Raw genomic sequence first — 25,347 nt, 5'->3', positions numbered from 1 at the left:
TATGGGGGGATCTGTAGTGGTTGACACTGTTATGGGGGGATCTGTGGTGGAAGACACTGTTATGGAGGATGTGTGGATGACACTGCTATGGGGGATCTGTGGTGGATGACACTGCTATGGGGGATCTGTGGTGGAAGACACTGCTATGGGGGATCTGTGGTGGAGGACACTGCTATGGGGGGATCTGTAGTGGTTGACACTGTTATGGGGGGATCTGTAGTGGTTGACACTGTTATGGGGGGATCTGTGGTGGAGGACACTGTTATGGGGGGATCTGTGGTGGATGACCCTGTTATGGGGGGATCTGTAGTGGTTGACACTGTTATGGGGGGATCTGTGGTGGATGACACTGTTATGGGGGGATCTGTGGTGGATGACACTGCTATTGGGGGGATCTGAGGATGACACTGTTATTGGGGGAATCCCCCCCATAACAGGGTCCGTGTAGGAATGACCCCCAAATACAAGGGGTGAGGCTGTGGTGCTGTATCTGCTTTTATGATGACAGCGCTAGCGGGGCCCGGTTATATAGTTAATAAGATTATATCCAGTGAGCGGGGAGGTGTAGTAGAATACAGTCACATTGCACGGGCCCTGCTGTCATTATGAAAGCAAATGCGACCCCACACCTCTTTTATTGGTGGTCAGTAAATGGGTCTGTCACAGACCCATTTACTGACCACCAATAAAAGAGGTGTGGGGTCGCATTTGCTTTCAAAATGACAGCAGGGCCCGTGCAATGTGACTGTATTCTACTACTATAAAAGCAAAGCTCTGCAGATGTGACTATTGGGTCAGTCAATCACTAAATGAACCCTGTTATGGGGAGAAACTGTGGATGACACTATTTGTCATACACAGACGGTCTGTCTATGACAAATAGTGTCATCCACAGTTTCTCCCCATAACAGGGTTCATTTAGTGATTGACTGACCCAATAGTCACATCTGCAGAGCTTTGCTTTTATGCCTCATATGCATCCATCCCCCCTTCCCAGCAGGCACTGTAAAAATCACATTTTTATTTTTCAAACTGTCTCCCTCCCTGAGATTTTGGCGCCGCCCACTACTTACAAGTTATACAGAGGCAGCAGGGCACTTTATTACTGGAGGCAAGGCAAGACTGAGTCTACTCTGAGACTACAGTCCACACCAGGACAGCTGGGCACAGTGGGCAGGCTGCTGAGGCAGGAGAACTTGGAGAAGGCAGCAGGCGCAGGAGTCGGGAGAAGAATTCAGTCAGTGGGCGGGCTCTGCCTGGCGCAGCGTGACATCAGCGTGACGCATCACGCTCTGGGCCCGCCCACCGTTCTCCTGCCGCTGCCGGCTCCCTCCTGGGTCCTTTGAATCACCGGCTGTGATGCAGTACCGCACTCGGCGAGTCGGCACTCGCGCGGCGCACTGCTGTCACATCACAACTCAAGCGGCAGCAAGCGCTCGCCTGCCGCCGGCTCGCCACTGTCTGGCCTGCCGCCTGGGGGACTTAAAGTGTTTGACTCCGGCGGTGACCGGTCTCCGGCCCCTGCTGCGCCCAAAGGCTGGAGCGCCCAGAGGCTGGAGCCTCCCCAGCCTCTGTGTCGGCCCGGCCCTGGTTCTACTGATCTGTATGCAATTTGTATGGATTGCTATTTGTATGCTATTTGTAGTTTGCAATTGCATAGTTGCAATTATAGTTTGCAATTGTAGTTTGGTGGAACTGTAAGTAAACACATATATATCTAGTTCAGTATACAGTTCTAAATACAATACTAACAATATGAACATTATATAACTATTTTAAATACCTATATTGGCCTCTTGTTCCCATAAAACCCAGCTCTCAGTGGAGTGAATGTCTCTTCAGCTCCTGTCTCTGGTGAGTAATGATTCTAGCAGCAGGAGCTGGGGGAATTCACAGACAGGCTGTGTGTGAGGCTGGCTGTGATTGGTGAAAACTCTGGCTGTATGAGAAGCTGGCTGTGATTGGTCTAGACTTCTGCCCGGCAACAACAGATTAACACTATACTTGCTGTTTCTGCTGTGTCACTGAGCTCACCTTTGATTACAAAATGAATCTAATGGCATATTATATTTTTCTGCTTCTGTGAACACAAAACACAACAGCCACATGACACCCAAAACATGATGTCACAGCAAACAACTCTGCCCTTGTCTTCAACACATAAACACAGGAACTGCACCAAGGCTATTGGCAGGTCTAGCTGTATACACATATAAGCTATACTAGCAACCTAGGACAGGTCCTAGCTGGCCAGCTACACTCCCACCAAAATTACCTATAATTCTATGTTCCTAGTCGTAGAATTGAACATGAGTTTGAGAAATTTTCCATCAGGTTCTCAACTTCCAAGTGTCTTTTATCACTCTCAAGTAGAACAACTAACTTCTGTATAGGACGTTCCAACTTGATTGGAGTAGTGAGACATTTTCCTTTTTTGTCAAGTTTTGAGCCTCTTATTTGTAACAACACTCTTCTTACTAGTTTGTCTTCATCCTTTTGAAGTTCTAGAACTTTGGCCAATTTCCATTGACTTCTAGGTAAATCTTCTTCTTTTACTAACACTATGTCACCAACTTGTGGGTGTTTGCCATTTACTTCTTAAAATAAGATTGGCTAAGTACTTTTTCCTACATCTATTCCAAAACTGTTCTGATAGATATTGAACTCTTCTCCATCTCCTTTTAGCATATAAATCCTCTTTGGTGAACTTGCCAGGTGGTGGCTGTATGTAATCAGACTTAAGGTAAAGTAGATGGTTGGGAGTTAAAGGGTCCAAACTTGGGGGATCGTTGATGTTATCAACTGTAAGTGGACGACTGTTAACAATAGACATTACTTCATAGAATAGGGTCCTAAGTTAAGCATCATCTATTCTTCCGGCATTCTTTTTCAACACTGAACTTAACACATTTCTCACAGTTCTGATTTGTCTTTCCCAAACTCCTCCTGAATGGCTTGCATGTGGAACATTCATATGAAAATCACACTGTTTCTCTAACAAATACTCAGTTACTTTTTGCTCTGACAAAATTAGATCCTTGGTCAGATCTAAGCTTTCTGACGGTACCTCTAATGGCTTTGAAACATCTTAAGGCGTTGATAAATGCGTCCGTTGACATATATTCTAACATTTCCAGGTGAATTGCTCTGGATCTAGACATGTAAATATTAGTCCATATCTCTTGTACTCCTCACGGTTCCGTTTGGTGATGAATGGGCCAAAACAATCCATTCCACTATAAAGAAATGGTGGTGATGGGTTTACACGATCTGCCGGTAAATCTGTCGTTCTTTGCTCTTCGGTAGGTCTACGTGCCTTTCTGCAGACTACACATTTACTTATATACTTTGCTATAACTTTGCTTCCTTTCACAATCCAGTAACCACCTTCTCTCAAACAGCTTTGGGTAAAGCTTCTTCCTTGATGCAAGGATATGTTGTGGTAGTGATCAATAATCAATCTTGTGAAGGTAGAGTTTTTGGGTAGAATTGCTGGATGCTTCACTCTGCTAGGTAACAATGCATTTTCCAGTCTCTTTCCCACCTTCAGTATACCATCCTGCAGAACAAGATTGAGCTTGTACAATGGGTGGTTGTTCGGAAGCCTTTTAGGTTCTTGACTAAGTCTCTTCAACTCTTCACTGTAGAATCTCTGAATGAGTCTTATGACTGTTCCTTCAGCTTTCAGGCTTTCCTCTACATTCAACAATTCTTTCTTTCTGATTCCCTTTGCCAAACGTTGAATTCGAGCTACTACGTTTATGACCGTATTCCATTTTGAACATCTGGCTAGTCTTTCAAGTATGTCATCTTGACACTTGGCAGCAGTGCTCAATGTTTGTACAACTTTTACTTCTGGGTCACCCATAGACAATTCTGTGTAACCTTTACTGGGGGTGATTTTCTTTTCCTGGTGAACCAGTTAGAATTTTTCAATTCTGTTACATTCAGGCCCCTTGAATCATGATCTGCTGGGTTATGCTTTGTGTCAATGTGATGCCAATGTTCCGGATTTGTTTTTTCCCAAATTTTCTCAACTCTGTTGGCGACAAAGATATGGAATCTTTGAGCTTTGTTGTTTATGTATCCTAGGACAACTTGTGAGTCTGTCCAAAAATATTTTTCATCTATTTCCAATTCCAATTCTTCTCTCACAAACTTGCTTACTGATGCTGAAACTATGGCTGCTGTCAGTTCAAGTCTTGGTATTGTCTGAATACTGGTAGGTGCAACTTTGGCCTTCCCCATAACCAGGGCACAGTGTATCTTTTCTTCTCCTATCACTCTGATGTAGAAGCACTGACCATAACCATAACTACTGGCATCTGAAAAATGCCGAAGTTCTATTTTCTTGTACTTTCCGAAATCATGAGGTACAAAACATCTGGGTATCCGAACTTTTCTCAAGTTTTGCAAGTCTCTTATCCAACTCTCCCACTTTGGCCTCAAATTTTCAGGTATGGGCTCATCCCATCCCAACTTCTGTCTTCATAACTCTTGCAGTATTTCTTTTGCTCTGAGGATTACTGGGGCCAAGAATCCCAATGGATCAAATATAGAAGCCACTGCGGAAAGAATAGTTCATCTAGTTGCAACTTTCTCTTTAATAGATACTTCAAAGAAGAACTTGTCGTTCTCTACGTTCCATCCCAATCCAAGTACGTTTTGAACTGGAAGATGATCACAATTGAGATCTACATTCTGCATTGTTGCTGCACGTTCAAAGTCACTGATGGATTCCAGTACCTCTTTGTTGTTTGAGATGAATTTGTGAAGGCGCAGGTTTCCTCTTGCGCAAAACTCTTGGCTTTCTTTCACTGGTTTGATTGCAGATTCTGTAGACTCTAGACTTATAAGACCTTCATCTAAATAAAAGTTTTTCTTCAGAAGATTTGCTGCTGATGGGCAATCCTTTTCATTCTGATTAGCCAGGTACTTCATACCATAATTGGCACAACCTGGAGATGCTGCTGCTACAAATAAGTGTACTTTCATTCTGTATTCTGCTGGCTCTGAATCTGTATCTCCGTCCTCCCACCATAGAAACCTCAGGAAGTCTCTATCTTCATTCTTCACATGAAACTGATGGAACATCTTTTAAACGTCACACATGACCGCTACAGGATACTTTCTGAATCTACAGAGTACTCCAGGCAGAGTGTTTGTAAGATCTGGTTCTTTTAGTAGATGATCGTTCAATGCAACACCATTGTACTTTACTGAGCAATCAAATACTACTCTAATCTTATCTGGTTTCTTTGAGTGGTAAACACCTTGATGTGGGATGTACCACACTTCTCCATCTTTAGGTTTGTTATTAACTTTCTCTGCATGTCCTTCTTCGAGGATGAATTTCAAATAATCCTGCTTGAATTTGGGATCTCTTCCCATCTTTTTCTTCAAACATTTCAATCTTGCTAGGGCAAGGTTTCTGTTATTTGGCAGACGAGGACGTTCTCTAAAAGGTAAGGGCATTTCAAGATGACCTTGTTGATTCTGCTGAATATTTTCTTCTAGAGTGTGTACGAACTTTATGTCTTCTTGGGATACACTCTTTTCTTTAGAACTTATGTCTGCAAAGTCGGATTCAAGGATCTTGATTACTTTCGCTGGACTTACAGTTGATAACTCTTGGACAGATATTCGAGGACACAATCCTGTCACCTGTCACTTGTCATAAGGAACTAGCTGACGGCCTCAATGAATACTTCTGTTCAGTTTTTACAAAGGAAAATGAAGGAAAAGGACCTTAGTTAGGAAGGAAGACTAATGAATCTTTTGATGCATGTGTCTTTACAGAGGAAGAGGTTCTAAGTCAGCTGTCTAAAATTAATACAAATAAGTCACAGGGGCCTGATGTGATATACCCAAAGCTATTAAAAGAGCATAGCGGTGAACTAGCAAAACCATTAACAGATTTATTTAACCAATTACTGGTAACAGGAGTCGTCCCAACAGATTGGAAATTAGCAAATGTTGTGCCCATTCACAAGAAAGGTAGTAGGTAGGAATCGGGCAACTATAGGCCACTAAGCCTGACATCAATAGTGGGGAAATTAATGGAAACCATACTTAATGAGAGGATTGTGGAACATCTAAAATCCCATGGATTGAAAGATGAAAAACAGCATGGGTTTACTTCAGGGAGATCATGTCAAACTGTCGCGAACCGGCAGGACAGGTAGTGAATCCTCTGGACCAGAGAGGCGATGGCGCGGGTTATACTAGAGGACCGGTTCTAAGCAGTTACTGGCCTTCACAAGAGCCCGCCGCACGGCGGGATGGATTTGCCGCGGCGGTAACTACCAGGTCGTGTCCCCTAGTAACAACTCGACCTCTCTGGCAGCTGATAAGGCGTGGTACACAGGGAGAAGGTAAGAGCATAGTCGGACGTAGCAGCGGTCAGGGCAGGCGGCAAAAGTTCAAAGGCGAGTGGACGGTAGCAATGGGTACGGCAACAGGTAAGGCAAACTAACATAGTAGGGAACGCTTTCTCTGAGGCACAAGGCACAAAGATCCGGCAGAAAGCTGTGGGAGGAGAAGGTATAAATGGGCAGTGCACAGGTGCAGCCTAATTAAGTCAGCACTGCCTCTCACAACCTTAACCCTTAATAACCCCTTTGGACCAGGCACCAATCACTGGTGCACTGGTCCTTTGAATCTAAGAGTCCCGGCGCGCACGCGCCCTAGAGAGCGAGGACGCACACGCCGAGACGCTGGAGTGCTGCCTGGGGGCATACGCTGTGAGCGCTCCGAGGCCAGCAGGGGACCCGGAGCGCTCAGCATAACAGTACACCCCCCTTTGGTCTCCCTCCCTTTTTGGTACCGAAGAACTTGCGGATGAGACTGCGGTCCAGGATGTTCTCCTCCGGCTCCCATGACCTCGCCTCATGACCGCAGCCCTCCCAGACGACCAAAAAAAATCTTTTCCCCCCGGGAGATCTTGGTCGCCAAGATCTCCTTGACAGAGAATATATCGGAGGTACTGGCGACAGGGGTGGGAGAAACAAGCTTGGGAGAAAAATGGTTAAAGACAGCAGGTTTAAGAAGGGAGACATGGAAGGAGTTATGGATTCGGAGGGAGGGAGGAAGATGGAGCTGATAAGAAACTTGATTGATACGACTCTTGATTTTATAGGGTCCCAAGAAACGAGGGCCCAACTTGTAACTTGGGACCCTAAATCGGATGTACCTAGAGGAGAGCCACACCTTGTCACCCGGACGAAATTCCGGTGGAGATCTGCGTCTCTTGTCAGCTTGAACCTTCATATGGGCGGAAGCCCTGAGGAGAGCAGCGTGGGTTTCTCGCCAGATGGAGGAAAAATCCTGTACAAGACTGTTAACGGCAGGTACAGAAGGAGTGGGAGACTGCGGCAGAGGTGGAAGAGGATGACGGCCAAAAACTACAAAGAAAGGAGACTTGTTAGAGGCAGAGGATTGTTTGTAGTTGTAGGAGAACTCCGCCCAGGGAAGTAGATCAGCCCAGTCGTCATGGCGTGAGGATACAAAGTGATGCAGATAGTCACCCAAAATCTGGTTCACCCGTTCTACTTGGCCGTTAGACTGAGGATGGTACGAAGAAGAAAAGTCCAATTTGATCCCGAGCTGAGCACATAGAGCCCTCCAGAATTTGGAGACGAATTGTACCCCACGATCCGAGACAATATGTTTGGGAAGGCCATGGAGACGGAAGATGTGTTGGAAATTTTTTTGGCCAACATGGGTGCAGAGGGTAGACCGGGCAGGGGTACAAAGTGAGCCATCTTGGAGAAGCGATCCACCACGACCCAAATAACGGACTTGCCATGGGAGGGGGGAAGATCTGTAATAAAGTCCATGGCGATGTGAGACCAGGGAACTTCAGGAACAGGTAGAGGCAAGAGGAGACCCGCTGGTTTCTGGCGAGGCGATTTATCCCGGGCGCAAATCGTACAGGCCTGGACAAAGTCCGAGACATCTTTCTCCAGAGAAGACCACCAGTACCTTTGGGAGATTAGTTGGAGAGACTTTAGCACCCCTGGATGACCGGCAAAAGGGGAGGCGTGGCCCCACTTGAGAATTCGCAGCCGCGGAGGTACGTAGGATTTGCCAGGAGGAAGAAGACGCAGGTCCACGGGAGCGACTGTAATAAGGCGTTCTGGAGGGATAATATATCGAGATGTTAACTCGTCGCCCACCACATCAGAGGAGTGAGACAGAGCATCTGCCCTAATGTTCTTACAAGCCGGACGGAAATGGATTTCAAAGTTAAAGCGGGCGAAGAACAGAGACCAACGAGCCTGACAGGGATTTAATCTCTGAGCAGACTGGAGATAAGCCAGGTTCTTGTGGCCCGTGAAGATGTACACAGGATGTGTGGCGCCCTCGAGTAAATGTCTCCATTCCTCCAGTGCCAATTTAATAGCCAGTAGTTCCCTGTCCCCAATGGAGTAATTTCTCTCTGCGGAAGAGAATGTTTTAGAAAAGAAGCCACAAGTTGAAGTCTTGCCCCAGGAAGACTTCTGGGTGAGGACAGCTCCGGCTCCCACCGAGGAGGCATCCACTTCAAGAGAGAAGGGCTTGGTGGAATCTGGTCTAGAGAGAACAGGTGCAGAGGCAAAGGCGGATTTCAGGGACTGGAAGGCTTCCTCGGCTTGGGAAGGCCAGGATTTGGGGTTAGCTCCTTTTCTAGTGAGGGCCACGATAGGAGCTACCAGAGTGGAAAAGTGAGGGATGAATTGCCTGTAATAATTCGCAAAGCCCAGAAATCTTTGTATGGCTCGGAGACCAGAGGGACGTGGCCAATCCAGAACCGCTGAGAGTTTGGCTGGGTCCATTTGAAGTCCTTTGGCTGAGATAATGTATCCCAGGAAAGGCAGGGAGGTCCGTTCAAAAAGAAATTTTTCAAGTTTAGCGTACAGGCGATTTCTTCTAAGACGAGTAAGAACTTGTTGCACATGGACCCAGTGTTGATCCAAATTGGAGTAAAAGATGAGTGTTACGCTGAGCGCTCCGGGTCCCCTGCTGGCCTCGGAGCGCTCACAGCGTATGCCCCCAGGCAGCACTCCTGCGTCTCGGCGTGTGCGTCCTCGCTCTCTAGGGCGCGCGCGCGCCGGGACTCTTAGATTCAAAGGACCAGTGCACCAGTGATTGGTGCCTGGTCCAAAGGGGTTATTAAGGGTTAAGGTTGTGAGAGGCAGTGCTGACTTAATTAGGCTGCACCTGTGCACTGCCCATTTATACCTTCTCCTCCCACAGCTTTCTGCCGGATCGGATCTTTGTGCCTTGTGCCTCAGAGAAAGCATTCCCTACGTTGTTAGTTTGCCTTACCTGTTGCCGTACCCGTTGCTACCGTCCACTCGCCTTTGAACCTTTGCTGCCTGCCCTGACCGCTGCTACGTCCGACTACGCTCTTACCTTCTCCCTCTGTACCACGCCTTATCAGCTGCCAGAGAGGTCGAGTTGTTACTAGGGGACACGACCTGGTAGTTACCGCCGCGGCAAATCCATCCCGCCTTGCGGCGGGCTCTGGTGAAGACCAGTAACTGCTTAGAACCAGTCCTCTAGTACAACCCGCGCCATCGCCTCTCTGGTCCAGAGGATTTACTACCTGTCCTGCCGGTTCGTGACAATGAGGATATCATCCAGGTATACGACCACGCAGGTGTAAAGTAAGTCCCTGAAAATATCATTGACGAATTCCTGGAAGACAGCAGGTGCGTTGCAGAGGCCGAAGGGCATCACCAAATACTCGAAATGGCCGTCCTTTGTGTTAAAGGCGGTCTTCCATTCGTCTCCCTCACGGATACGGATCAGATTATAGGCCCCTCGAAGATCCAATTTAGTGAAGATCTTAGCCCCTTGGAGACGATCAAATAGCTCAGAGATTAGAGGCAGAGGGTAACGGTTCTTGATGGTAATTTTATTAAGACCTCTGTAGTCAATGCAGGGGCGGAGGGAGCCGTCTTTTTTAGTCACGAAGAAAAAACCGGCCCCAGCAGGAGAAGAAGATTTTCTTATGAATCCTCTCTGTAGGTTCTCACGTATATAGTCGGACATGGCAAGAGTCTCAGGAGGTGAGAGAGGATAAATTCTGCCCCGAGGTGGAGTAGAACCGAGTATCAGGTCGATCGGGCAATCATAGGATTGGTGAGGAGGAAGAACCTCAGCTTGTCTCTTGCAGAAGACATCCGTGAAGGAATGGTATGGCTTGGGCAGCCCAGAAGGCGGAGAAACTTGCGGGTTCTGTTTGACCAGAGCAGGCTTGAGACAGCGGTCAGAACAGGAGGAGCCCCAACGCAGGATCTCACCGGTGGACCAATTTAGGACAGGGCTATGACGTTGAAGCCACGGCAGACCCAGGAGGAGTTCGGAGGAACAGAAGGGAAGGACAAAGAACTATAAAGTCTCGGTATGAAATATTCCGATGTCCATCTGCAGAGGCTGCGTACGGAACTGCACGGTGGCTGAGAGTCTCTCACCGTTAACAGTAGAGATGAAAAACGGCTTGAGTAGATGGATTACTGGAATACGGTACTTGTCAACCAAGGAGGCGTGAATGAAGTTGCCAGCTGAACCGGAATCCAAGAAGGCGGCTGCGGAGAAAGAGGACTTGGAAGAGATGATCAACTGCACAGGTATGATGAGACGTGGAGAGGAAGAATCCACACCTAGCAACGCCTCTCCCACGCTTACTAGGTGAGAGCGTTTCCCGAACGCGGTGGACGGAGAGGACAATCTCTAAGGAAGTGCTCGGTACTGGCACAGTACAGACACAGGTTCTCGTTTCTGCGGCGGCTCCGTTCTTGCGGAGTCAAGCGTGACCGATCCACCTGCATGGCTTCCACGGCAGAAAACCCAGTAGCGGGTTGATGTGGATGCGGAAAAACGGGAGCCAGACGAGGAAAGCGTCTAGGACGAGCTTTTTCCTTTTCAAGGAGGAGTTCCTCTTGTCTTTCGGCGAAACGTTTGTCTATCCTAGTGGCCAGCAAGATGAGGTCACTAAGAGTGGAAGGAAGCTCACGTGCAGCCAGAACGTCCTTTACTTCACTGTTAAGTCCTTTCTTGAAGGTGGCGCAAAGGGCTTCATTGTTCCAGTTCAGCTCAGAGGCCAGGGTGCAGAACTGAATGGCATAGTCACCCACGGAAGAACCTCCTTGGGTCAAATTTAGTAAGGCAGTCTCTGCGGAGGTAACCCGGGCAGGCTCCTCAAAAACATTCCGGAACTCTAGGCAGAAGCTCTGGATGGAAGCGGTGGCAGGATCTGCGCGGTCCCATAGTGGTGTAGCCCAGGCCAGGGCCTTCCCGGACAGTAAACTGAGAATAAAGGCTACCTTGGCTCGCTCAGAAGGAAACTGGTCGGACAGAAGCTCGAGGTGGAGAGAGTACTGCGACAAGAACCCACGGCACTGCTTAGGATCTCCGTCATATATGTCTGGTAAGGACAAACGGATTTTGGAACCGGTGGTAACTGCAGGCGGAGGTTATGCAGCAGGAGCAGACGGAGGAGCTGGCTGTTGCAGAGAAGGCAGGAGCTGCTGCAACATAGTGGTCAACTGGGCCAGCTGTTGACCCTGCTGGGCCACAATGGTGGTGAGGTCCTCCAGGCTTGGCGGGGGAACATCAGCGGGATTCATGGCAGGATCTTACTGTCGCGAATCGGCAGGACAGGTAGTGAATCCTCTGGACCATAGAGGCGATGGCGCGGGTTGTACTAGAGGACCGGTTCTAAGCAGTTACTGGTCTTCACCAGAGCCCGCCGCAAGGCGGGATGGATTTGCTGCGGCGGTAACTACTAGGTCGTGTCCCCTAGTAACAACTCGACCTCTCTGGCAGCTGATAAGGCGTGGTACACAGGGAGAAGGTAAGAGCGTAGTCGGACGTAGCAGCGGTCAGGGCAGGCAGCAAAGGTTCAAAGGCGAGTGGACGGTAGCAACGGGTACGGCAACAGGTAAGGCAAACATAGTAGGGAACGCTTTCTCTGAGGCACAAGGCACAAAGATCCGGCAGAAAGCTGTGGGAGGAGAAGGTATAAATGGGCAGTGCACAGGTGCAGCCTAATTAAGTCAGCACTGCCTCTCACAACCTTAACCCTTAATAACCCCTTTGGACCAGGCACCAATCACTGGTGCACTGGTCCTTTGAATCTAAGAGTCCCGGCGCGCGCGCGCCCTAGAGAGCGAGGACGCACACGCCGAGACGCTGGAGTGCTGCCTGGGGGCATACGCTGTGAGCGCTCCGAGGCCAGCAGGGGACCCGGAGCGCTCAGCGTAACACAAACTAATCTTATTGATTTTTTTGATTGGATGACTAAAATAATAGATGGCGGAGGTGCAGTAGATATCGCTTATCTAGACTTTAGTAAGGCTTTTGATACTGTCCCACATAGAAGGCTTATCAATAAATTGCAGTCTTTGTGCTTGGACTCTTATATTGTTGAATAGATTAGGTAGTGGCTGAGGGACAGACAACAGAGGGTTGTAGTCAATGGAGTATATTCAGACCATGGTCTTGTCACCAGTGGGGTACCTCAGGGATCTGTTCTGGGACCAATATTGTTTAATATCTTTATCAGCGAAATTGCAGAAGGCCTCGATGGTAAGGTGTGTCTTTTTGCTGATGACACAAAGATTTGTAACAGGGTTGATGTTCCTAGAGGGATACACCAAATGGAAAAGGATTTAGGAAAACTAGAGGAATGGTCAAAAATCTGGCAGCTAAAATGTAATGTTGATAAGTGCAAGATAATGCACCTGGGGCGTAAAAACCCAAGAGCAGAATATAAAATCTGTGATACAGTCCTAACCTCAGAATCTGAGGAAAGGGATTTAGGGGTCATTATTTCAGAAGACTTAAAAGGTAGGTAGACAATGTCATAGAGCAGCAGGAAATCCTAGCAGAATGCTTGGGTGTATAGGGAGAGGCATTAACAGTAGAAAGAGGGAGGTGTTCATGCCGCTCTACAGAGCACTAGTGAGACCTCATTTGAAGAATTGTGTGCAGTACTGGAGACCATATCTCCAGAAGGATATTGATACTTTGGAGAGAGTTCAGAGAAGAGCTACAAAACTAGTACATGGATTGCAGGATAAAACTTACCAGGAAAGATTAAAGGACCTTAACATGTATAGCTTGGAAGAAAGACGAGACAGAGGGGATATGATAGAAACTTTTAAATACATAAAGGGAATCAACAAGGTAAAAGAGGAGAGAATATTTAAAAGAAGAAAAACTGCTACAAGAGGACATAGTTTTAAATTAGAGGGGCAAAGGTTTAAAAGTAATATCAGGAAGTATTACTTTACTGAGAGAGTAGTGGATGCATGGAATAGCTTTCCTGCAGAAGTGGTAGCTGCAAATACAGCGAAGGAGTTTAAGCATGCATGGGATAGGCATAAGGACATCCTTCATATAAGATAGGGCCAGGGGCTATTCATAGTATTCAGTATATTGGGCAGACTAGATGGGCCAAATGGTTCTTATCTGCCGACAAATTCTAAAATTCTATGTTTCTATGTTTCTGTCTTGAGTTTGCGATCTACTGTTTTTCTCCAACAACACCCCATCCTAGATCAGTTTGAACAGCATAGGGTTCACCCTTTTCTCCTGTGATTACCTTTCGTGGTACCAAGGCTTCGGGACAATCGTAACCCATCAACAGTCCAACACCAAACTCCTTCAGCAGGGACATTTCATGATATGACAGATAGGTGCTCCCATTCATTGGCTGTTTCACAGGTAGGTATGCGATCTCAATCTAGAGGTATATTGTCTTTTGTATAAGCTGGCGGTAGATTCAATGTGCAGTTTGAATGAAGTCCTCTAACTCTCAGTCCTTTGACCCTTTGACTGTTCACTAATGGGTCTCTCCCCGTCATTGTGGCGAGCTTGAGCTTCACTGCTTCTGTAGTCACTTGTAATTTCTTGCAGATTTTTTGATCCATGAAGGTGACATCACTCTGGGCATCCAGTAGCGCATAGGCGTATACCTTCTTGTTCCTCCTTTTAGGATTTAAAATGCACACTGGTACAACCATTGATGTGCCATTGCTTTCTCCTTCCCTCACTCTGCAAGAGAATACCAATACTTTCTTTCCTTGCTCAGTATCTTAAGATATTGAGAATTTATCTTTCTTTGGACATTATTCATGTAGTGGTGTAGGATGGTGTCCTTTGCAAACGCTGCATGTAGCCTTTTTCTTACACTCCTTAGTAACATGGCTTTTTCTTAGACATCCAAAACACAGTTTGTTATCCAGTACAATTTTTTCCTTTCATCTGGGGACTTCTCCTTCAATTGTTGGCACTTATGTATGGAGTGGTTCTCTCCACAGGACATACCGTATTTTTTGCCCTATAAGACGCACTGGCCCATAAGACGCACCTAGGTTTTTGGGGAGGAAAATAAGAAAAAAAATATTTTTAACCAAAAGGTGTGCTTTTGGTGGGTTTGGAACTAATGGTCTGTGGATGGCACTATTACTGGGGATCTGTGGATGACGGACACTGTTATGGGGGGATCTGTAGATGACGGACACTGTTATGGGGGGATCTATGGATGACGGACACTTATGGGGGGATCTGTGGATGACGGACACTTATGGGGGGATCTGTGGATGACGGACACTGTTATGGGGGGATCTGTGGATGACGGACACTGTTATGGGGGGGATCTGTGGATGACGGACACTGTTATGGGGATCTGTGGATGACAGACACTGTTACAGGGGGGATCTGTGGCTGGCACTGTTACAGGGGGGATCTGTGGCTGGCACTGTTACAGGGGGGATCTGTGGCTGGCACTGTTATATATGTGCCATGCACAGACCCCCCACCCCATAACAGTGCCATCCACATACCCCCCCAGCACATAACAGTGCCATCCACAGACCCCCACCCCTTAACTGTGCCATCCAAGGATGTTATCCACAGATTCCGTGTCGTCGTCCTCCCGCCGCCGCCCCCCCCCGCCCCCGCACCCCCAGTATACAAATATAAAATGTATTATTTAATTAAAAGTTATTAAACATGCCCCCCTCACTCCTAATAGTACCGTATATCCTAATAGCTTCTGTACAATGCCGGCAGGCACTCACTGACGTCACTTGCCTGCGCCGCTTGCATCATTGATGAAGTAGGCGGTGCAGGCACGTGACATCAGGGAGTTACACTGCCGCCCGCCCGGCCTGCCTGCCGGCATTGTACAGAAGCTATTAGGATATACGGTACTATTAGGAGTGAGGGGGGCATGTTTAATAACTTTTAATTGAATAATACATTTTATATTTGTGCAGCACTGGAGCGGCGGGGCTAAAGTACAGTGACTGCACCGCCCCGCCGCAATTGCCGGCCCCCAGCTCCTCCTCCCAGTCCCTCCTCCGCTTGCACATCGCAGCCAGCGATGTTAAACTGGTCAGCATTCGCCCCATAAGACGCAGGGGCATTTTCCTCCCATTTTTTGGGAGGGAAAAGTGCATCTTATGGGGCGAAAAATACGGTATACTTGAAAGTAGTCTGAAGATTTGTCGGTTGTGTCTCTCTACTGATCCCAGTAGTGACTTTAGACTTGCTCTTGTAGGTATCTGGACCCTTAGCTGCTGTGTTGGTTGCAAAGCTAGTTGCTCTTGCGCGCCTTATATCTCTCACAGGCTTTTCTTCTAAGGATTTTAAGACATAAGATGCTGTTACTGGATTACATGCTATCTGTGCTTCCTTATTGATGAACTCAGAGAACTCTTTAAAACTTGGGAAGTCCTTACCTAGATCTAACTGTTCAGTCACATAGCGATTCCATCTAGAAGCCACTTTTTCAGGTAGCATAGTTAGCATCCTGTGGTTTTCTAGATAATCGTTCATACTGGTAGTCCCCGTACATTTGGGATGGCATTGCTGCATGCTTGCAGGAAGTCACCATACTTTTGGAGTTTGAAGTGTTCTTTAGGACCTATTTTAGGCCAGTTATTCAGTTTCTCTCTAAAGTCTCTTTGTACTAAGAAAGGATGACCATATCTTGCATTAAATCTTTCCCAAGCTTGCTTGTAGGCTTCTTCGTCTTTTCTATAGAAGTTACCTTCAAGAACTTCCTTGGCTTCTCCACCAACATATCTCTGAAGGTAGAATAACTTGTCAACTGGACTGAAGCAATGATGCTCAATGAACATTTCAAAGCTTGCCTTCCACTCTATTAACTTCAGTACGTCTCCTGAAAATACAGTGGGTTCCGGAACGGGAAGTCTAGCGAGGACGGTTCTCTGTTGTCCTGTTGGGACAATAGTTGTAGCACTCTCCTGAGCATTGTCGTGACATCTAGGAATAGAATCCGGTTCTATTTTCTTACTTAGTTCTGAATTAGGCGAGTCCTTGTCTTCATCTTTTTCGGTAGAGATAGAGGGCAAATTCACACACCTTTTTCCTAACCATGGACTAGGCCTCTCTTTGTTTTTATGAGCAGGGATGGAAGGATAATAACTTATTTCTTCAATACTGTAATGGTCCGTTTCAGCAGACAAGGGGTTAAAATCCGTTTAGGCGATAAGCCCCTTTCTGAGAGACAGGCACAGCTACTGCAGGATGCACCAAACTCCCGAACTGGATACAAAATAGCACTCCAAACTGGAACCTCACGAATAGCTGCTAGCAGACGAACAGGGATCAGCTTACACTTCTGGCAATCGGTCTTCTAACAGCATACAGTGAATCCCCCCAATAACGAGACAAGGCTCCGTGTTGAGGGTCAAGCTGTGGTCTGACTGTACTTCACGTACAGCCTCTTTTATTCATAAAGCACAAACATAGTACTGCCCACAGGGGTTTGAAATACAACCAATCAGTAATTTACAACACATACAATGTAACTACAGCAACCAATCGTTCACGCCCCAGAGGACCAGAATGAAGACTGTGACATAGGACAACATATCCCCACAATGCATCATGGTCTCCTCCTCTCTGTCCCGGAGACAACCTGAGGAGCAATCCAATTATCTCTGAGGACAAAGGGAGATCGCCAATACACATGTGAGGACAACAGAACAGACATCACCATTTAAACACACAATGGGAGAATGGCACACTAGAAACACACCCAGCATTTTCCTCCCAAGCTGACAAGTTACACTTATTATAAATTGTTACAACTTTGTGAGTTTACATTGGCCATACATATAACTAACATCAATTTAAACAGTATAACTTGGGGACAAACCTATCCAAAATTCACTTGAATAGGTTCAGGGGTTTAAAAGTTAGTATATGGCCCATAATCCAGGGGCAAGAGGCCAGCAGCCAGTCCTCTCCAAAACCCAGTGGCGAGGTTGGTTTCGCCACACATCTCCCCCCCCCAGGGAAGACTAACCAGATACCTGACCTCACGCCGGTCGGTACCTGAGTTAGTCTGGCAGCCCACCCACAACCCAATACTGGACCTGTTGCATTTGGTAGCCTGTCTCTGTCCAGTGAGTCCACCGAGGTTATGTTGGAAGCTGGTACTCCCAGTCTCTGTGTTGCTCCCTGGCTTGGAGTGGAGGTTGCTTTGTGGGCAGGTATCAGCGGTACTCTGCCCTGGTGCCAGCGCTACCACGGAAGAAGCCTGGTTGGAGCCTGGTTGTTGGAGGGGGAGACCGACTGTCTCTACCCCCTGTGCTGTAAGTGCAGAGACCACGGTCCCATCTGCACTGTTGTGGGGCTTACTGTCTCCCCCTGGTGCGTTAAGCTGCCGCTGGGGAGAGGGGGTAACGAGCTCCTCTCCCATACATACTTCCAGCCGCTGGGGAGGGTGACCGACCGTCTCCGCTCCCAATACAGTGTCCTGCTGCTGGGGAAAGGAGACTGGGCTCTCTATTCCCTGCTGGACACTCTGCCGCTGGGGAATGGAGACTGGGCTCCCAATTCCCAAAAAATCACTCTGCTGCCGGGGGACAGGAACAACTACCTCTGCCCCCTGTAACTCAGCCTGCCGCTGGGGAGGGAGGATGCTGCTCTCCTCTCCCTGCACTTCACACTGCCTTCCCGGCATATCACTCTGCTGCTGGGGGGCAGGAACAACTACCTCTGCCCCCTGTAACTCAGCCTGCCGCTGGGGAGGGAGGACGCTGCTCTCCTCTCCCTGCTTTTCACACTGCCTTCCCGGCATATCACTCTGCTGCTGGGGGGCAGGAACAACTACCTCTGCCCCCTGTACCTCGGCCTGCCGCTGGGAGGGAGGACGCTGCTCTCCTCTCCTTGCAGGACCGGTGGAGAGACCTCGGTCCCATCTCTACCGGCCACCTGGGGTCCTTCCCAGTAACACTCTACAATATCTGCCCAGCTGAATGGGTCTGGATCTGGGTCTGTCACCTTACCGTCCTGCTGAGCCTTCTCAATGGAGTGGAAGAGATCTCGGTAGTCCTGCTCCAGTTCCCACTCCAGGGTTGCTAGGTGAGCCAGGTCTTGCTCTACCTCATGGGGGTCATCCCACTCATGCCTAGCCTCCCTCTCATAGAAAATGTCCTGAAGTCTGGACTGTACAAGGCTCCCGAAGTCAGGCTCTGCAAAGGACTCCCATAACAAGCCAGGACCATAAAACTCCTCTCCCTCTGGCTTGTCATGTTCGGCTGTCCAGGGTATATACTGTGCCATATACCACCAAAGCGCCTGGTAGGCATCCTCCAGCCATAGCTCCTGCCATACCCGGTGCTCTAGTTCCTTCACCCATTCCTCCAGGGGCTGCTCTCCCAGGAAGGGCATCCGCAGGGCCACTTGCTTCTGCAACCGCTGCTCTTCACTGGGGAGACTCTCACCCCGCTGGTATTGTAGATTATCCAGGGCCTGGTACCAGATGCCTTTCCTTAATGCATCCCGGCCATCCAGGTCCTCCTCCTCGTATAACACTGCTGGTTCCATCCTGCTGCTGTCAGGGACGCTGTACTGGGACATGCGTTGTCCTTAAATTGTAGAATCCACAGAAATGGTGTCTCCTGTAGCTGTCCTTCTGGCTGTAGGAACGATCCCGCTGCTTGCCACCAATGTAACGGTCCGTTTCAGCAGACAAGGGGTTAAAATCCGTTTAGGCGATAAGCCCCTTTCTGAGAGACAGGCACAGCTACTGCAGGATGCACCAAACTCCCGAACTGGATACAAAATAGCACTCCAAACTGGAACCTCACGAATAGCTGCTAGCAGACGAACAGGGATCAGCTTACACTTCTGGCAATCGGTCTTCTAACAGCATACAGTGAATCCCCCCAATAACGAGACAAGGCTCCTTGTTGAGGGTCAAGCAGTGGTCTGACTGTACTTCACGTACAGCCTCTTTTATTCATAAACCACAAACATAGTACTGCCCACAGGGGTTTGAAATACAACCAATCAGTAATTTACAACACATACAATGTAACTACAGCAACCAATCGTTCACGCCCCCAGAGGACCAGAATGAGACTGTGACATAGGACAACATATCCCCACAATGCCTCATGGTCTCCTCCTCTCTGTCCCGGAGACAACCTGAGGAGCAATCCAATTATTTCTGTGGTCAAAGGGAGATCGCCAATACACATGTGAGGACAACAGAACAGACATCACCATTTAAACACACAATGGGAGAATGGCACACTAGAAACACACCCAGCATTTTCCTCCCAAGCTGACAAGTTACACTTATTATAAATTGTTACAACTTTGTGAGTTTACATTGGCCATACATATAACTTACATCAATTTAAACAGTATAACTTGGGGACAAACCTATCCAAAATTCACTTGAATAGGTTCAGGGGTTTAAAAGTTAGTATATGGCCCATAATCCAGGGGCAAGAGACCAGCAGCAGCCAGTCCTCTCCAAAACCCAGTGGCGAGGTTGGTTTCGCCACAAATACATACTGGAGATTTCCTTCCATTCTCCTGGGCGTATGAAGGAAAGTAGAAGTCTGTATCTTCACTTAGTACAGATTTGAACATATGACTGACTCATATCCTGCTCATGTACTCCGAGTCTGGCTTCTATGATCTTAACTTCTTTCTGCCTTTCCAGACTTTTCATCTGTTGGCGCTGTGCCTCAATTTCAGCTTCCATTTGATGGCGCTGTGCCTCGATTTCAACTTCCATCTGATGGCGTTGTGCATCCATTTCAGCTATCCGTTGGCGCTGCTCCTCGATGGCAGCTTCCATCTCAATTTCTGCTTTTTTGACAGCAAGTTGTTCAGATAATTCCTTTCTTTTGGCTGAAGTATTTGAGGACTCTGATATATGGGTGGCACTTCTGCTAGCGAAGGAAGTCACACTTAAGATTGTGGTTCCCACTAAGGACCTAGCATAGTCTCTCATAAAAAGCTCATTCATTCTACTTCTTGCTTTAACTTCATCATAGTTTTCTGCAGATGATAGTTCTCTCATGAGCTTTACTAAATCTTTAGTGACCGCAGTACGTGTCCATGTTCCTTACAATGTCCTGGCAAGGTGTCGTAAGCGACTGCAGATTGACATATGCTGCCATAAGCTCTGATTCAAATTCTTCTACCGTCTCTACCATATCACTCAAGTTCCCTTTTATACTTTCTTGTTTTAACTTTCCACGAATTACTTTAATGTACAATTTCCACTTCTCATACATTCTGGCAAACTTTTTTCCTTTTAATGCTGCTTCTTGCTCAAATTTTCCAGTATCTTTGGGGTCGGTTTTCTGGCACGTGAGGAATGTCTTAGTTCATCTGTTTGGGCTATATTTGTTTGAGGCAAGACTAATTCTGCATCAGACTCTACTACCTCAGACAGGTTCCCTTGCTCTTCCACCTCTACTCTATCTATCTCTGTATCCTCTAACAGTGGCAGGTTTGGACATTTAACTTAAAATGCAATACTGACAATCAATACAAATATTAAGAGTCCTTTCACATTAAATGCAATACTGACAAATACAGAAATAAAAGACTGTCACTTTAAATACAACAGCGATAAATGCAGGCAATAAATGACTTTCACTTTAAATGCTTTAGAGTCCGTGTACTACAAACTGTCCTTTGTTTTTATTTAAAATCTCTTATTTCTGAACACAAAAATGTCTCTTTATGCCAAAGCCTATATGCAATGATAAGTAATAAAAGGAAAGCTCTGACCTTATTCTGAAGAGCAGGTGTCACGGATGGTGTACAGGGAAACAAGACAATACAATATAATCTATGAGTCACTGGATCCACAACTAAGGAACAAAAGGGAGACCCCTGCATGAGACCTGCCACTCTCCCTGACTGCTCAGCCTATGCGAACACCCCAAAGGTGGATGGGCGCATATCCACGTACCTCAACTATCTTACAGCTGAAGACCCTACAATAGTGAGGGGACAAGACCACCGGCCCCCTACACAGACACGGAGGGAGCCAGGGTCACCTGGATCCAGCAAACAGAAAATCACAAATACATAAACAGTACTTATCTTGTAGACGACTGGGAACTAGGAAAGGCATGCACACACACTCCAGGAAGTTGTATAAGCCGCAACCTAATGCATCATGGGGAGGAACTTAAAGGGAAGCAATCAGTCCAACTGCATTACAGCTGAGATAGGCTAACGAGATGAGGAACTGAAATCAAAACAAAGAAACTCAAGGAGGAGGTTCTGGACAGCTCCTGTCAGAGCTTCTCAGCTGTCTGGTTGTGACAGCAGGATACTGCGATCTGAAGGTTGCTGGAACAAATATCTGTCTTAAAGGAGACTTGTCTTTTGTTGATGTGATGCTATGCTCTGCACTGACTTGCGATGCTCTGCACTGACTTGCAATGCTCTGCGCTGAGTTGCGATGCTCTGTGCAGGCTTGCGATGCTTTGCGATCACTTGCGATGATCTGTGATGACTTGCGATGCACTGGCTTGGATACGCTGCTGCAGGCTTTGGGCCTAGTGGCGGGAAACTAGCTGGCTGCAGTACGTGGTCTCTCCATGGATAGCGGTGCAGGCACTCCAGCTCTAGACTTTGGCCTCCCATCATGCGTCTCTTTCTCTCTCTAGGGATCGCAGGAGGGTTGGCACTCTTTCTCTGACTATTTTGCCTTTGCCGTTCTGCCACTTTAAGAGTCGGCTGCAGTTTGACTAATGCACACGTTCAATGGCTTTTATGGTAGCTCCGCTGAGATTTCTTTGCTTGCTTACTCAGGGAACAGTTGCTGCGTGGCGGTATATGCTGGCGCTCTGCTGCTCTAATGCGCTCTTTACTGTGCAAGTTGAGGAGCGCTATCGCTTCGCCCTCTGAGGGCTATAGTTCCACTGTGGCAGGCGCAGCACTATGAAGTGCCTTTTGCGCTGTGGCATTAGAAGAATTTTGATATCTCTCACTTTTAGTCTAACCAGACTGTCTATTAGTCTGTAATTCCTCTAGCGCCGTTCTATGGAAACAGAGCACACCAAATGCTTCAAATAACTTCTTTATTAACTTCAACTTTTCTTCATATATACAGTACAGACCAAAAGTTTGGACACACCTTCTCATTCAAAGAGTTTTCTTTATTTTCATGACTATGAAGGCATCAAAACTTTGAATTAACACATGTGGAATTATATACATAACAAACAAGTGTGAAACAACTGAAAATATGTCATATTTTAGGTTCTTCAAAGTAGCCACCTTTTGCTTTGATTACTGCTTTACACACTCTTGGCATTCTCTTGATGAGCTTCAAGAGGTAGTCCCCTGAAATGGTCTTCCAACAGTCTTGAAGGAGTTCCCAGAGATGCTTAGCACTTGTTGGCCCTTTTGCCTTCACTCTGCGGTCCAGCTCACCCCAAACCATCTCGATTGGGTTGAGGTCCGGTGACTGTGGAGGCCAGGTCATCTGGCGCAGCAACCCATCACTCTCCTTCATGGTCAAATAGCCCTTACTTTCAAAGTTTTCCCAATTTTTCGGCTGACTGACTGACCTTCATTTCTTAAAGTAATGATGGCCACTCGTTTTTCTTTACTTAGCTGCTTTTTTCTTGCCATAATACAAATTCTAACAGTCTATTCAGTAGGACTATCAGCTGTGTATCCACCTGACTTCTCCTCAACGCAACTGATGGTCCCAACCCCATTTATAAGGCAAGAAATCCCACTTATTAAACCTGACAGGGCACACCTGTGAAGTGAAAACCATTTCAGGGGACTACCTCTTGAAGCTCATCAAGAGAATGCCAAGAGTGTGCAAAGCAGTAATCAAAGCAAAAGGTGGCTACTTTGAAGAACCTAGAATATGACATATTTTCAGTTGTTTCACACTTGTTTGTTATGTATATAATTCCACATGTGTTAATTCATAGTTTTGATGCCTTAAGTGTGAATCTACAATTTTCATAGTCATGAAAATAAAGAAAACTCTTTGAATGAGAAGGTGTGTCCAAACTTTTGGTCTGTACTGTATATATTTATATAAAACACTGCCGCCTTCGCACGTGTTGAAAAGATTTAACAAAATGGTGGTATGTATAAGATGGTGGTTCAACTGTTCAATCTAGTCATTCAACATAAAATGGTGGATATATTTCTCTCTTGAGTATCTGTACTCTCACTTTTAATTATTTAAGCACTTTATGATCTCTTTGAGAGGTATATCTGAGGTCTAACCGATAGTTCTACTGATCTGTATGCAATTTGTATGGATTGCTATTTGTATGCTATTTGTAGTTTGCAATTGTATGGTTGCAATTGTATTTTGGTGGAACTGTAAGTAGACACATATATATCTACAGTTGCAAGAAAAAGTATGTGAATAGGGATGAGCGAACCCGAACTGTATAGTTCGGGTTCGTACCGAATTTTGGGGTGTCCGTGACACGGACCCGAACCCGAACATTTTCGTAAAAGTTCGGGTTCGGTGTTCGGCGCTTTCTTGGCGCTTTTTGAAAGGCTGCAAAGCAGCCAATCAACAAGCGTCATACTACTTGCCCCAAGAGGCCATCACAGCCTTGCCTACTATTGGCATGGCTGTGATTGGCCAGTGCAGCATGTGACCCAGCCTCTATATAAGCTTGGGTCACGTTGCGCTGAACGTCACTCTGCTGATTCAAGCATAGGGAGAGGTTGCAGCTGCGACGTTAGGGCGAGATTAGGCAGATTAACTCCTCCAAAAGGCTTCATTCTGTGATCGATCTGCAGCTGTGGATCATTGAAGTGCTAATATTGACTTGCTCACCTTTTTGAGGCTGCCCAGAGCGTTTTTAGATCACTTTTTTTCTGGGGTGATCGGCGGCCATTTTGTGACTTGTGGTGCGCCAGCACAAGCTATCACCAAGTGTATTTAACCATCAATAGTGTGGTTATTTTGTGCTATATCCTACATCAGCTGCAGGCTGAGCCTGTGTCACCGAAGTGCATTTAACCATCAACAGTCTGGTTATTTTTTGGCCATATACTACATCTGGTGCAGGCTGAGCCTGTGTCACCCAAGTGCATTTAACCATCAACAGTGTGGTTATTTTTTGGCCATATACTACATCAGGGGCAAGTTGAGCCTGTCACCCAGCGCCTAAAAAATAGACCTGACATTTCTATTCAACCAAATCTGTACTGTTTTAGCTGGTCAAGTTATTTGTAGTGACCGTAAAAGCACATTTTTTGTTCTGGGTTGAAAAACTATTCCCAAATTTGCCACTCTCAAAATAACTAGTTTCTGCTATATGAGGCCAACTTGAAATCTATCCCAAAAAGGATATCTGACATTGAAGGTGATGATAGTGTCATTCAGAAAAACCTAAGACACACGCTACCGTGCAGATAGAAGTCTGATTCTGTGATTAAACCTATACCTGTCACACAGCGCAAAAAAAAACAGGCCTCACATTTCTATTCAACCAAATCTGTACTGTTTTAGCTGGTCAAGTTATTTGTAGTGACCGTAAAAGCACACTTTTTGTTCTGGGTTGAAAAACTATTCCCAAATTTGCCATTCTCAAAATAACTAGTTTCTGCTATATGAGGCCAACTTGAAATCTATCCCAAAAAGGATATCTTACATTGAAGGTGCTGATAGTGTCATTCAGAAAAACCTAAGACACACGCTACCGTGCAGATAGAAGTCTAATTCTGTGATTAAACCTATACCTGTCACACAGCGCAAAAAAAAAACAGGCCTCACATTTCTATTCAACCAAATCTGTACTGTTTTAGCTGGTCAAGTTATTTGTAGTGACCGTAAAAGCACATTTTTTGTTCTGGGTTGAAAAACTATTCCCAAATTTGCCATTCTCAAAATTGTGGTGAACGGGAACAATGAGGAAAACATCTAATAAGGGACGCGGACGCGGACATGGTCGTGGTGGTGTTAGTGGACCCTCTGGTGCTGGGAGAGGACGTGGCTGTTCTGCCACAGCCACAGGTCCTAGTGTACCAACTACCTCAGGATCCAGTAGCCGCCAGAATTTACAG

This window comes from Bufo bufo, chromosome 2 (assembly GCF_905171765.1).
Source record: "Bufo bufo chromosome 2, aBufBuf1.1, whole genome shotgun sequence".
Classification (NCBI taxonomy): Eukaryota; Metazoa; Chordata; class Amphibia; order Anura; family Bufonidae; genus Bufo; species Bufo bufo.
Note: the sequence above shows the minus strand (reverse complement) of the source record.